The following is a 14,219-nucleotide window of genomic DNA, read 5'->3' as shown; positions in this document are numbered from 1 at the left end:
CACCACCCTGGTACTGAAGAATTTCTTCCTCAGATCCAGACTGACCCTGTTCTGCCTCAGCTTCAAACCATTCCCATCCTCTGAACGGCACTTGCTTCAAGTGTCATATCAGAAAGAAAAGCATTGACTAATAAAAGTGATCCACAGGGAAGGAAGAGTCACAGATTGCATTGGGTTGGAAGGAACCCTCAGAGGTCATCTTGTCCAACCCCCTCCTGCAGGCAGCAGGGACACCTCCTGCTAGAGCAGGCTACACAGGGAGCAAGTCTGATCTTGAATGTCTCCAAGGACAGGGCCTCACCCACATCCCTGGGCAGCCTGTTCCTGTATCTCACCACTCTCATTGTGAAGAACATCCTCCTGATGTCCTTACTGTGCTGAGCACTCCAGAGCTGGCCCCAGAAATGCAGGTGGGGGTCTCAGAAGAGTGGAGCAGAGGGGCTGAATCCCTTCTCGTCTGGAGAGATGACTTTGTCTTTTCAGCAATGCCTGCCCTGATTTTCTGGTGCAATAGGGTTACAGATTGTGTTTGATTTGTCATAAGAAACACTGAATTCAGGTACTTTCTGAGTCCCTTTTTTTTTTTTTACGTGTATGAGTTTGCACTCTGCTGTCTCTTTCTGAGTGTTCACCTTCAATACATCTAAAATGTAAATGGTGACACAGAAAAATCCCTGCCTCTGCTAATGATGCACAGACTGGTTAGGCTTATAGCCAGTGTAAAAGTCTCAGGTTCCTTAGGAGCTCAAAGAATTCACATCACCATGTTTTACATGGTTCTGGGTCAAACTATGAATCCATCAGGAATGAATATTAATCAAGCTGACCTCAATTTAAAATGTTATGAGTTATAACTGCTTTGAAAATTGCTTAGGAATATCTCTACATTAAAAAAATAAAACCAAAAGACCAGCTAAAGGTAGAGATGGTGGACAACAGGATGTCCACGAGTCAGCAGTGTGCCCTTGTGGCCAAGAAGGCCAAGAGCATCCTGGGGTGGATTAGAAGGGCTGTGGTGAGTAGGTCAGAGAGGTTCTCCTCCGCTACTCTGCCCTGGTGAGGTCACATCTGGAAAATTGTGTCCAGTTCTGGGCCCTTCAGTTCAAGAAGGACCTCAAGGAACTGCTTGGAAGAGTCCAGCACAGAGCCACAAAGCTGCTGCAGGTAGTGGAACATCTCCCTCTGAGGACAGGCTGAGGGAGCTTGGGACTCTGGAGCTTGGAGCAGAGAAGTCTGAGGGGTGTCCTCATTCCTGTTGATAAAGATGTGCAGGGATGGAGCCAGGGTTTGCTCAGGGATGGACAAGGACAGGACAAGGGACACTGGGGGCAAGCTGGAGCAGAGGAGGTGCCATGAAAATATGAGGTGAAACTTTTTTGTTGTGAGGGTGCTGGAGGCCTGGAGCAGGCTGCCCAGAGCGGTTGTGGAGTCTCCTTCTCTGGAGCCTTTCCAACCCCAGCTGGCTGTGTTCCTGTATGACCTGCCCTAGGTGACCCTGCTCTGGCTTGGGGGTTGGACTGGATAATCTCTGGAGGACCCTCCCAACCCCTACCATTCTGTGACACATATCAGCTTCTCCAAGAGAAACCAATTAAATGGCATTTATTCCTCTATGTAAGATCCTTTGCCTTGTGTGTGAGAACTGCACAGCAGCTGCACTGTGGGAGCACTGTGCTCGGCAGCCACACTCCTCTCTGCTCAGGCAAAGGAATCATTTTAGTCTTGAGCCTAATGAGATAATCATCACTGGGACACCAGGTAACAATTGCTGACACCTATGCCTGTGCTGCGCCACTGGAGTGCAGGATTCTGTTCCCTTTGTTCTTTTTTTGCTGCTTGGCAGATAGCAAATTGTCTTTAATTATCCATTCACACTCTGAAACCTCTTTAACCTCAACCAGTTGTCTTCCTGAAGACCATCAAGCAGAGGAACACGTTCATCCAGCTAAGCATGACTTTCTAATCACACAGCAGCATCCCTCTCAAAGCAGTTTGCCCTATTGCTATAGTAACAGCAATGATGCCTACAACAAATCTGTCCCAGGATCTGCCTAAGCCTGGCTTTTGAAAGCAGTCAGTAAAGAAGCCTTGGTTGCTGCAGGACCATTTCAAAGAATCACAGAAATGTGGAGGCTGGAATAGACCTCTGAGATCATCAAATCCAGCCTATGACCTAACACCAGCACATGGACCAGACCACGTCACCAAGTGCCCTATCCAGTCTTTCCTCAAACTGGGTGCCAGTCTGCTGCCTAGACAAAGCTAGAATGTTTTCAGAGGTGGAATTTTTTTCCCCATGAGGACAGTTAGACATTGGAGTCATCTCCCAAAGGAAGCAGTGGATTCATCTAGAAGGGACAGTTTGAAGACAGCTTGCCAGGGTGTTGGCCCAGCTCATTTCAACCACATCATCACCTAGAAAAGTTGGAGCAGATGATCCTTGAGGTCCCTTCCAACCTGGCATTCAGGGATCCTGTGATTCTGTGAAATAAATCCACATCAAAATCAGTACAATCTCCACTTCATTCCAAAATATTGTTCTGTAACAAACTGCATCAGATAAAATCTTGTGATTGCTACAGGCAGCTCTCTGAGAACTCACATTCTACCACACATCATTCTGCCAACAAAAGGGAAAGCAGCCTTGCAATTCCACATCGCTTTCCTCCACCCAATACACTGTGAAGTGTTGCTGCTTTCTGAGCAAAACATGAAGCTGTCCTCATTTTTTGGCTCCCTTACCAACAGTAACAGCCAGGAGCAGATTCCCCTTGTCCTTACTAAGTGAAGAGGACAGGAAGCTCACCACTGAGTTGTTATTTCTTCCTCAGACATTGCATTAACTTTGCAGCTCCTGAAATGGAAATGCCATCTTTTGCTGCTCAAAGATTAATGAGTCCAGTGTTTGCTGTTGAAGTATTTCCTAGTGCAGAGGATGGGTTCAGAAACCATCAGCCAAACTCTCCATTTGTTATTTTGCTCTCCCTTTATATTAGAGGTGTAATACTGTGCAAAGGTGGTGACACAGTATAAGAAAGACATTGAGGTGCTGGAGGGTGGCCAAAGAAGAGCAACGAGGCTTAGAGGATGTCATAGGAGGGGCAGATGAGGGAGCTGGGGTTGTTTAGTCTGGAGAAGAGGAGGCTGAGAGATCTTATTGCTCTTTACAGCTCCCTGAAAGGAGGTTGGAGTGAGGCTGGGGTTGGTCTCTTCTCCCAAGTAACCAAGGAGAGGATAAAATCTCTGAAACTTAGTAGAAATTATTCTTTTCCAAAATAAAAATGAGGATTTTTACATTTCCTGCTTTCTTTTTCTCATTATGCACATTACCCTGTAAACCTTCCCTTCAGAAAGAAGAGCTGCTACACTTATTACAGCATGCAGGCAACATCAGCCAGGCTAGTTATGCTTTTCCTGACAGTCTCAGTTGCTTACCAAAAAGCTGCATGCAATTCAGTTCATGTTTTCCCCAAGTGTTCTCAGCAATGGACCCTATCTTGCATGATATGGCCTTTATAATTTGATACTGTTTGTTCTTAGAAGGGTAACAAGGATGGTGTTGCTCTAGGCAGCCTAGAGTCATAGAATATCTCCAGGGAAGGGGCCTCAACCACCTCACTGGGCAACATGTTCCAGTGTTCCACCAGCCTCCTTGTAAAGAACTTCTTCCTGATATCTGATCTAAATCCTCCCTTCTCTAGTTTGAAGATGTTTTCCCTCATCCTGTCCCTGCAGGCCTTTGCAAACAGTCCTTTTGCAGCCTCTTGTAGTCCCCTTCAGGTACTGGAAGACTGCTATTAGGTCTCCCTGGAGCCTTCTATTCTCCAGGCTGAACACCCACAGCTCCTTCAGTCTGCCCTCATAGCAGAGGTGCCCCAACCCCCTGATCGTTCTTGTGGCCCTCCTCTGGACCCTCTCCATCAGGTCCATGTCCTTCCTGTATTAAGGGCTCCTGACCTGCACACAGTACTCCAGGTGAGGTCTCACCAGAGCAGAGCAAAGTGGCAGAATCACCTCTCTGGATCTGCTGGCAATGCATCTTTTGATGCAGCCCAGGATGTGATTTGCCTTCTGGGCTGCAAGTGCACACTATCTGCTCATGTCCAGCTTCTCACCCATCAGCAGCACCAAATCCTTCTCCACAGGGCTTTCTATCACCTCATCCCCCAGTCTGTACTGATAGGCAGGATTGGTCCAGCCTGGGTGCAGAACCCTGCACTTTCTCTTGTTGAACTTCGTGAGGTTCACCTGGGCCATATCTCCAACTTACCCAGGTCCCTCTGGAATATGTCCTGACCTAGCTGAGGATGTCCCTGCTGACTGCAGAGGGGGTTGGACTGGATGACCTTTGCAGGTCCCTTCCAACCCTTCTAGGATTCTAGATTTCGTTATGTTCTTCCTCTTCCTCTCTATCACTTTCCCTCACTATAAGGAACATCATAGAGAAAGAGTATGAAAGCTGACTGAGGCCCTCCAGCACAGCAGTGACCTCCATATTCTGCTACCCACAAACAAATTTTAATGACCTGTAACAGGAAGAGAGGAGAAAGCAAAATTCAAGTGTGCTGACTGAAATAAATTTCCCGGTGAAGCTCACAGATCCTGCTGCAGTGTGGGAATGGGGAAAAGAAAAAAAAAATCAAAACAAAAATACCCCCAAAACACCACGAATCAAACAACAACTATATATATATATATATATATATATATATATATATATATATATACATATATATATGTATTTCACCTTTTTCCTTGTTAGTGAGAAGACAACAAAGCAGATGTGTTAGAGCAGTTTTCTGTACCCAGGCTACTTCTGCTTAGAATTATAGAATCACAGGATTGTCAGGGTTGGAAGGGACCTCAAGGATCAACAAGTTCCAACTCCCCTGCTGTGGACAGGGACACTTCACACTAGATCAGGTTGCTCACAGCCACATCCAGCCTGGCCTTAAAAACTTCCAGGGATGAAGCTTCCACCACCTCCCTGGGCAACCTGTTCCAGTGTCTCACCACCCTCATGGTGAAGAACTTCTTACTAATATCCAATCTGAATCTACCCATTTCTACTTTTGTTCCATTCCCCCCAGTCCTATCACTCCCTGACACCCTAAAAAGTCCTTCCCCAGCTTTCTTATAGCACCCTTCAAATACTGGAAGGCCACAATAAGATCTCCTGGGAGCCTTCTCTTTTCCAGACTGAACAACCCCAACTCTTTCTCAAGCCTTGTTTGAAGGCACTTTCTCCTATCTATATTTGATAAAAGATCTGGGAACTGCAAGCAGTTCCATTGCCTGCACATGCTTCATCCTATGTGGATAAAAATCATCTGCAGTATGTGCACGATGGGACCTATCACTTGCTCTGCCACAGTCAGTAGCTTGGGCAAGAAGAAGCTACCTTTAAGAAAGGCAGCCATGTAAAACACCAAGCAGTGCCCTAAAACTCCTTTTTTAACGTAATTTTAACTCAAAAACCAGAGTGCTAACTGCCAGCTCACTGGCTTGGAAGAGGTTGTGGTTTTATTATGCATAATGTGTTTCCAGTTTCTCAATGCAAAGACAATGAATATATGAATATTCAAGACACCCTGGCTGAGACTCTGCCCAAGCAGTTGTAAAAGTATTTACACTAGTTAACATCAATATAAGGGCAAGTAACCAGGTCAGGTTCACACCATGTGCCCAGCAGGAGTGGGGCAGTGATGGTGCCCCTGGGGAGGCTGCAGCTTGAGTGCTGGGGTCAGTTCCAGGTGTCACAGAAGAGTCAAGACATTGAGGGGCTGGAGGATGACAGAGAAGAGCAACAAGGTTGATGAGGGCATGTGGCAGTTTAGGCTGGGTGCCCCCTGCCACTGCTACATGAGCTACACCTCTGGTGTCCTGGGTGCCCACCCAGAGGGGTGGACACAGGAAATGGCGTATTTCTACCCATAAATCCTGCCCCTACCAATCCATCTGCAAAGTCATTCTCTTCCTCTTTCTTCCCTCTGCTCCCACGGGAGATGTCCTCTCTTATCGGGTAATGCCGGGAGAGTATCCTCAAGGCCTCTTAGGCCTGTCTAGGCCTAATGCCAGGAGGAGAATGGAGGGGGGGCAGTCTCAGACCTGGCCAGCCTGAGACTTGCCTAGCAGCGGGAGGGGGAAGTAAGAGCCCTGGGGGGTTTGGGTTTACTCTCAGGTGGGAAGAAGGGAAGGATTGGGAAGCCTTTGGGAATTCTGTGAGGGATTCTGTACGCTTTGGGATACTCTTTGTCACTATGCTTTGTAGTTTGTAGTTCTTTGTAGCTTCACCAATTGCTTTTCCATTTAAACTTTCCATCACTCTCCAATCCGTTTGTGTGAGTCTCATTCTTTTGTCCCTTTTGGGGCAAGAGACGATCTGTCTGGCCCCAAACCAGCACAGGGCATCATACAAGGAGCAGCTGAGGGAGCTGAGGTTGTTTATCCTGGAGAAGAGAAGGCTGAGGGGAGATCTCATTGCTCTCTACAGCTCCCTGAAAGGAGGTTGGAGTGAGGCTGGGGTTGGTCTCTTCTCCCAAGTAACCAACAATAAGACAAGAGGAAATGGACTGAAGTTGTGTCAGGGGAGGGTTAGGTTGGAGATTAGGAAAAAATTCTTTGCTGCAAGAGTGGTGAGGGATTGGAACAGGCTGCCCAGGGAAGTGGTGGAGTCACCATCCCTGGAGGTGTTCAAGGAGCTGTAGCTGTGGTGCTTCAGGATAGAGTTTAGTGGTCATGGTAGTTGTGCTATGGTTGGACATAACTATCCTAAAGGTCTTTTCCAACCTTAATGATTCTATGATTCTAAGCACACTAACATTTTGCTACACCCTAACCACTTTTTGTGATGCCTTGAGCTACTTCTTAAGGTAAGAGAGTACAGTTCACATTAGGAAGGAGATTCAAAAATGCAAAATTCAAAAGCAGAAGGATAAAAAAAAATCAGGAAGAGGATGTGGCTCCAGTGTCAGGTGAGTAAGCAACACCACCTTTCACTTGAAGGTCACCAGCACAACATAACAGAGCTGTGTAAAACTAAGAGCTGTCACTGCCACAGCAGCTATTTGATGGTGCATGGGATGATGTCCTTAGACTAGTTCCTAGAGAACAGATCCTCAGGGCATTAAAAAACATTAAGCCCTTACAACTGCTGCTAATTGGTTCCCTTCTCAGCAGTCTCAGCAGCGAGGCTGCAGACCTCAGAGCTGCTGCTTCCTAAGCCCTAGAAGTGCTCTATCCAGATCAGGAGATCAAATAAAAGGTTCAGTGAAAGGCAGCTTGAGGTGATGCTGTCCATGCTGTCCATCTTCTCAGGATAATTAAGGCCCTTGTTTTCTGAGGCTGTCAGTCTGACATCTCCATCAGCACTACCATTCACTTGATCTCTTTATTTTGTTTTGGTAAGAGGAAAGAGGAGCAGAGAAGAGTGGGTGGAGTAGGTGGGGAGAAAGGGGAAAAAATAAAAAACTCTTGCAGAGTGAATTGAAGCACTTCAGTAGTGTCATCTTATTTACATCTGAACACTGATTGAACCTGAAACTGTCAGACACTGACAAAACCTTGAGCTTCTGCTGCTTCCCTGCTTTCTGAGTGCTTGAAGGAGGACTGGCACAGTAAGGCTTTGCTTTCACCTTTCCATATTTGCTGAGTGAGTCATTTATCCAGAGTCAATTTGGATTCAGTTTCAAAATGAGTTATATGAGACACGGCATAGTTGTGGCTACTTCTTTTATTACCTGAAATGATGTAATTAAGAGGGAAAAGACTCCAGTCTGTGTGAAATAATTCCTTTCCCAGTAGTGATATTTCTTCATGTTACTGAGATGGTAGAAAGAGAGGAGTAATTAATCCACTGTCCCTTTATCAGGGGCCAATAAACAGGGAGCAATAAAATCTAATCTGATTGTGCCATTATCTCAAATGAATATTTTATCAACTAAATCATAAATTATATTTCTTTTAACAGCTTTTTAATAAGATGAAAGCTAATGAAGGCCTGCAATGAAGTGCCATAATACCCAATCTGAATAATCAGCCTCTCTTCCATGAAAAACTAAGAGCTTTCTCTGTCATTTTTGGAAATGCACCATATTTTTTCTGCAGCTCTAGGAATTAGAAATAAGGTGGATTTTCTCAGGAATGAACACAAAAGCTCTCAAAGGGTGTCAAGATGAAGGTGCCAGTCTCCTTCTGGTGGTAACCAGCAACAGGACAAGGAGCAGTGAGTATAAATTGGAACACAGGAAGATCCACCTCAACAAGCCCAGGCTGGATGAGGCCTTGAGCAACCAAGTCGAGTTGAGAGGAGTCCCAACCCACAGCAGGAAGGTTGGAGGAGATGATCTCCAAGGTCCCTTCAAATCTAAGCCATTCCATGATCCTACCTTGGTTGCTTCCTTTTAACAGCTCCAAGTAAAACCTCACAAGCAGGCAACATAGAGACATTATGATGCTGCTAATTGATTCATCTTGCAGCTCACACTATGAAACTTCTGACAAGTCATCCAGAGGCTGCAGCAATAAACTTGCAGTAGAACCAATTTAGAACAGGAACAAATATGCTGCCTAATGCACAACACACATCATTTACATTTAATCCACAGCCACAATCTCTCTTTCATTACATTCCTGACACTCCAGGGTGCCAGCACAGAGTAAAACTATGAGGTGTTAAGGGAAATTCATTACTAGGTGGCATTTGGACCAGAAATAATTCACTTTTTTCTATTAAGAATTTCATACTTTCAGGAATTCTACAAGGTTATAATAAAGGCAGATTCCAAACCCTGATAAATTACACTGTGTTTCTCACAACGAGCTACTTGAAGACAGAGCAAGAAAATCCTTATCCAGAATGCAAATGCTTTGTGACTCAGCATCACCGAGGGTATTTTAAAGAAATATCAGTGATAGGCTTGGTTGTTCTGTTATAAAATCTTGTAGCAAGGTGAAGATAGACAAACCTCTCCAAAATTCTTCACAACTTCCCCAAGTCCCTCCAGAAATAGTAAGATTTCAGCTGCATGTTGAAGATGGACAAGATAATTAGCTGTGTGGTTTTACCACAGCTAATTGCCAACCTCCCAATTTTCTGCTGGATATATGAAGGTTATTTGACCACAAATATGTTTGGTTTCTAGTCAAATAATAGTAATTAATTGTATTGTCAAAATCACTTAGGCAGCTGGGACCTGAAGTGAGAGGATGAGAGGGGATGGGTTGAAGGAGGTTGAAGGAGGGTAGATTGAGACTGGAGATGAGGAAGAAATTCTTTCCAGTGAGGATGAGGAGACACTGGAACAGGTTGCCCAGGGGGATTGTGGATACTCCCTCCCTGGAGGTGTTCAAGGTCAGGTAGGATGAAGCCTTGGGCAACCTGGGCTAGTGGAAGGTGTCCCTGCCCATGGCAGGGGGTGGGAATTGGATGAACTTTAAGGTCCCTTCTAATCCAAACCATTCTATGAATCTATGAACTGTGATGACAATAAACTTCTAACAGGTCTGAACTGATTTTTATGAAGTCCTTCTTCCGCAGAATTGAGAGATTCTAAGGGGAGAATAGAAAAAGAGGGACTGAAGGATGTGAATTTTAATTTTAAAGGCACTAGGGGATTAATACCCCACACAAATCCCATCAAACTACCTGATTAGCTGCTGCCTTTAACTGGTTGAACACAAACAGACCTTGCACTCTTTTGGCTAAGAAACTGTTTCCTCAGACATGGATCATTGAACCAGCAGACAATAATGTCTTCTTTAACAGCCTTTTATGATCTATTTGTATAGTTTTAGAGCAATTACAGACAAGGTCTGCCAACATAGCTACTGTCTCTGCACATAAAATTCTCAAGCCAAATAAACACTAGAAGGAAATAAATACAACCTGTGTCTAACAGTATCATCGTTCCAGAGTTAAATCTCATTCTCCTGATTTTCATTAATATTCTTAATGTAATGTTAATATGTTGATATTGTTAGTATGTGAAGTATAAGAATTGAATGTGAACAGAATCAGAGAATGGTTTGGGTTGGAAGGGACTTTCAAGATCATCTAGTCCAATCCTCCTGCCGTGGGCAGGGACACCTTTCACTAGTCCAAGTTGCTCAAGGCTTCATCCTACCTGGGCTTGAACACCCCCAGAGAGGAGGCATTCACAGGACCCCTGGGCAACCTGTTCCAGTGTCTCCTCATCCTCACTGGAAAGAATTTCTTCCTCATCTCCAGTCTCAATCTACCCTCCTTCAACCTATCCCCTCTCATCCTCTCACTTCAGGTCCCAGCTGCCTAAGTGATTTTGACAATACAATTAATTACAATTATTTGACTAGAAACCAAACATATTTGTGGTCAAATAACCTTCATATATCCAGCAGAAAATTGGGAGGTTGGCAATTAGCTGTGGTAAAACCACACAGCTAATTATCTTGTCCATGGGCAGCCTGGCAGCCTGGGCAGCCTGTTCCAGAGTCTCACCGCCCTCAAACTGAAGAACTTCTTCCTCAGCTCCAGTCTAACCCTGCTCTGCCTCAGTTTCAAACCATTCCCCCTTGTCCTGTCTCTAGACACCCCCAGGAAAAGTCCCTCTGTGCCATTCATGTAGGACCCGTTCAGGTACTGACAGGCTGCTATTAGGTCCCCCTGGAGCCTTCTCTTCTACAGGCTGACCAATCACAGCTCCCTCAGCCTGTCCTCGTAGGGATCCAGCCCTCTGATCACTTTCATGGCCCTCCTCTGGACCCTCTCCATCATGTCCATGTCCTTCCCGTGTTGAGGGCTCCATAACTGGACACAACACTGCAGGTGAGGTCTCCCCAGAGCAGAGGGTCAGGATCCCCTCTCTGCATCTCTGGCCAAGCTGCTTTGGGTGCAGCCCAGGCTGCCATTGGCTTTCTGGGCTGCCTGTGCCCATTGCTGGCTCCTGTCCAGCTTTTCAGCCACCAGCATCCCAAGTCCTTCTCTGCAGGGCTGCTCTCAATCTCATAATCTCCCAGCCTGTATTGACATCTAGGATTGTACAATCTAGAAGGTCCCTGCTTACTCTAGGGTTACTGAACAAGATGACCTTTAAAGGTTCCTCCCAACCCAGTGCATTCTAAGATTCTATGCTAATAGCCATAACTCTTCACCTAGGACATGGCTTAGTCTGGCTGGACTGTAACTTCCATTTAGACCCCAGTGAAGATGTGTCATTTTTCAGGAGTAATGTGGTTCCATGAAGGTTAACAACACTCCAGTGCTCTCTCAGAACTTCCTCTTGCGGAAAGACACAGTCCTTGAAACTTGGTATGAGTGCTGGGAATAAACTCCTGGAACTCCCTTATGCAATGAACTTTGGGGAAAGGGTTTAGCAATACCTGAGAGGGAACGGATTGAAGCTTGAGGAGGGCAAATTGACACTGGAGATGAGGAAGAAATTCTTCACAATGAAGGTGGGGAGACACTGGAACAGGTTGCCTGGGAAGATTGTGGATGCCTCCTCCCTGGAGGCGTTCAAGGCCAGGCTGGATGAGGCCATGAGCAACTTGGGCTGGTGGGAGGTGGCCCTGCTCATGGCAGAGGGTTGGAACTGGATGATCTTTAAGGTCCCTTCCAACCCTTTCTATGAATCTATGACTCCTGTGCACTTTCTTGTGTTCATAACCTACCATCTCTTTTTATGAAACCATAATTGCCTACATTGTATGTGAAGATTCTTCAGGGTTAGACTGGAGCTGAGGAAGAAGTTCTTCAGTTTGAGGGTGGTGAGACTCTGGAACAGGCTTCCCAGGGAGGCTGTGGATGCCTCCTCCCTGGAAGTGTTCAAAGCCAGGCTGGATGAGGCCTTGAGCAGCTGAATCTAGTTGAGAGGTGTCCCTGGTGATGGTGGGGAGGTTGGAGCAGATGAGCTCTGGGTCTGTTCCAACCCGAGCCATTTTCTGATTCTATGATAATTTATGTTCCCTTGCTCTCACAGTTAAAAATGAGATAAAAGCAGATAAGCTTACATAACCCGCATAGACTGATGATAAAATAACAGTGGTCAGAGGAGCAATAACTTCTGAAAACAGGTCAAGCTACTCACAGCACTGATAGCAGATGGAACCAGAAAAAATTGCCTTTTTGCTACTTGTGCTCAACCCTAAGAGTAATTGTATTGCAGCTTAAAAATCCTGCTGAAAGCCTACAAAATAATTCAAATATCAAAAGATATTTGCTTAAAGAAGCAAAAGGGGGCAAAAAAAAGAAAAAAAAATACCTCACAGGAGTAGTCAAATTCAGCTGAACTGTGAAATTTGACAGTAGTCAAGTTTGAAGATGTTTGAAATTGTATTTCTCTTCTAAATCACATGGAGCCTAACCTGCCAAAATGAAAGGTTTGTTAGATGTTAGGTCACTTGCTGTAATGCAAGGAAAGGTCAGAAAGCAAAGTGAAAAAAAGGGTCTGGACAGCTTTAACCTCCAGGCTTTAGTTTATTCCAAGAGACAGGGTTATCAGTCACATTATTTCTACAAAAATAAGAAACAAACCTTAAGAAACAGAAAAACGTCATGAGATTTAACAATCAAGGCTATGACAAGAGGCTGCTCTTCCAATTCTGGAAGCAGTTTTAAACCATCTGAAACAGAATATCCTTCACCTTACTTGAACATTCAAGGAGTATTTTCTGCTTATAAAATAGCCCTTGATCATTTAACTCATGGTGAAGGCACACAATCGCAGAATGGGAGGGGTTGGAAGGGACCTTGGAAGACCATTCACTCCAACTCCCCTGCCAGAGCAGGGTCACCCAGGACAGGTCATACAGGAGGACATCCAAGTGGGTTTGGAAAGTCTCCAGAGAAGGAGACTCCACAACCTCTCTGGGCAGTCTGCTCCAGGCCTCCAGCACCCTCACAGGGAAGAAGTCTTCCCTTCTGTTCCCATGGCACCTCCTCTGCTCCAGCTTGCCCCCACTGCCCCTTGTCCTGTCCTTGGACATCCCTGAGCAGAGCCTGGCTCCATCCCTGCACATCTTTATCTACAGGAATGAGGGCACTCTCAGGCTCCTCTGCTCCAAGCTCCAGAGCCCCAGTTCCTTCAGCCTGTCCTCACAGGCAGATGTTCCACTACCTGCAGCAGCTTTGTGCCTCTGTATCACTGTTTCTTTCTTGAAATGAGGGGCCCATAACTGGACACAGTATTCCAGATGTGGCCTCAGCAGGGCAGAGTAGAGGGGAAGGAAAACCTCCAGGGAGGAGGCATTCACAACCTCCCTGAGCAACCCGTTCCAGTGTCTCACCACCCTCACTGTCAAGAATTTCTCCCTCAGCCTGTCCTCGGAGCAGAGGTGCTCCAGCCCCTGATCATTTCTGTAAGTGCCATCTGTTTCCACCTCTCTATACACAACCAAGTATATAAGGCTGCTCAGTTGGTAATAAAAGATCTCCTTGCACGCCACCTGACGCTAACTTTCAGCTAATTAAGTAATTTCTCTATGAACACTACATAAAAAAATCAATTATTTAAGAGGCAAGGGGTGCAAGCTGGAGCAGAGGAGGCTCCATGTGAACATGAGGAAAGACTTTGTCCCTGTGAGGGTGCTCAAACCCTGGAGCAGGCTACCCAGAGAGGTTGTGGAGTCTCCTTCTCTGAAGACTTTCCAAACCCAGCTGGATGTGTTCCTGTGTGACCTGTCCTGGGTGACCCTGCTCTGGCAGGGGGGTGGACTGGCTGATCTTTAGATATCCCCTTCCAACCCCTAACATTCTGTGCCTCTGTAATCACAGGAACATGAACACAGCAATTAAAGACAATGCATAAGAGAGTCCAAATATCGTTTCAGGATCCACATCTATAAACACACACTGAACTCTGTGTTTTACTGCATGGCCCTCAAGAAAGGTTTCTTTTTCTCCTCCTCTTCAAAGGACAAAAAAAGAAAAAAGGGGGGAGAGGAGGAAAGAAACCAACCCAGACTGCCTTTGCTGTACTTAATGGTGTACTGCTGCTTTGCAGATGTTCTGTCTGCTGTTTCAGGATCCACTTGGCAGAGCAGCAAACCTCGACACTGTTTTGTTGTGTGTTTTTTTTTTTTTTTTAACCAGAGTGTGAAAAAAATAAAAGCCACCAGATGCACAAAACTAAAGTTCAAGTTAATCAAAATATTGCTTGACAAAGCAAATAATTGAATTGCCACTTTCCGTGTGCTGTGGGAAGACAATAATTAACACACAGCATCTTCAGCATTTGGGTACC

The sequence above is a fragment of the Indicator indicator genome, chromosome 6 (assembly GCF_027791375.1).
Source record: "Indicator indicator isolate 239-I01 chromosome 6, UM_Iind_1.1, whole genome shotgun sequence".
Taxonomy (NCBI): Eukaryota; Metazoa; Chordata; class Aves; order Piciformes; family Indicatoridae; genus Indicator; species Indicator indicator.
Note: the sequence above shows the minus strand (reverse complement) of the source record.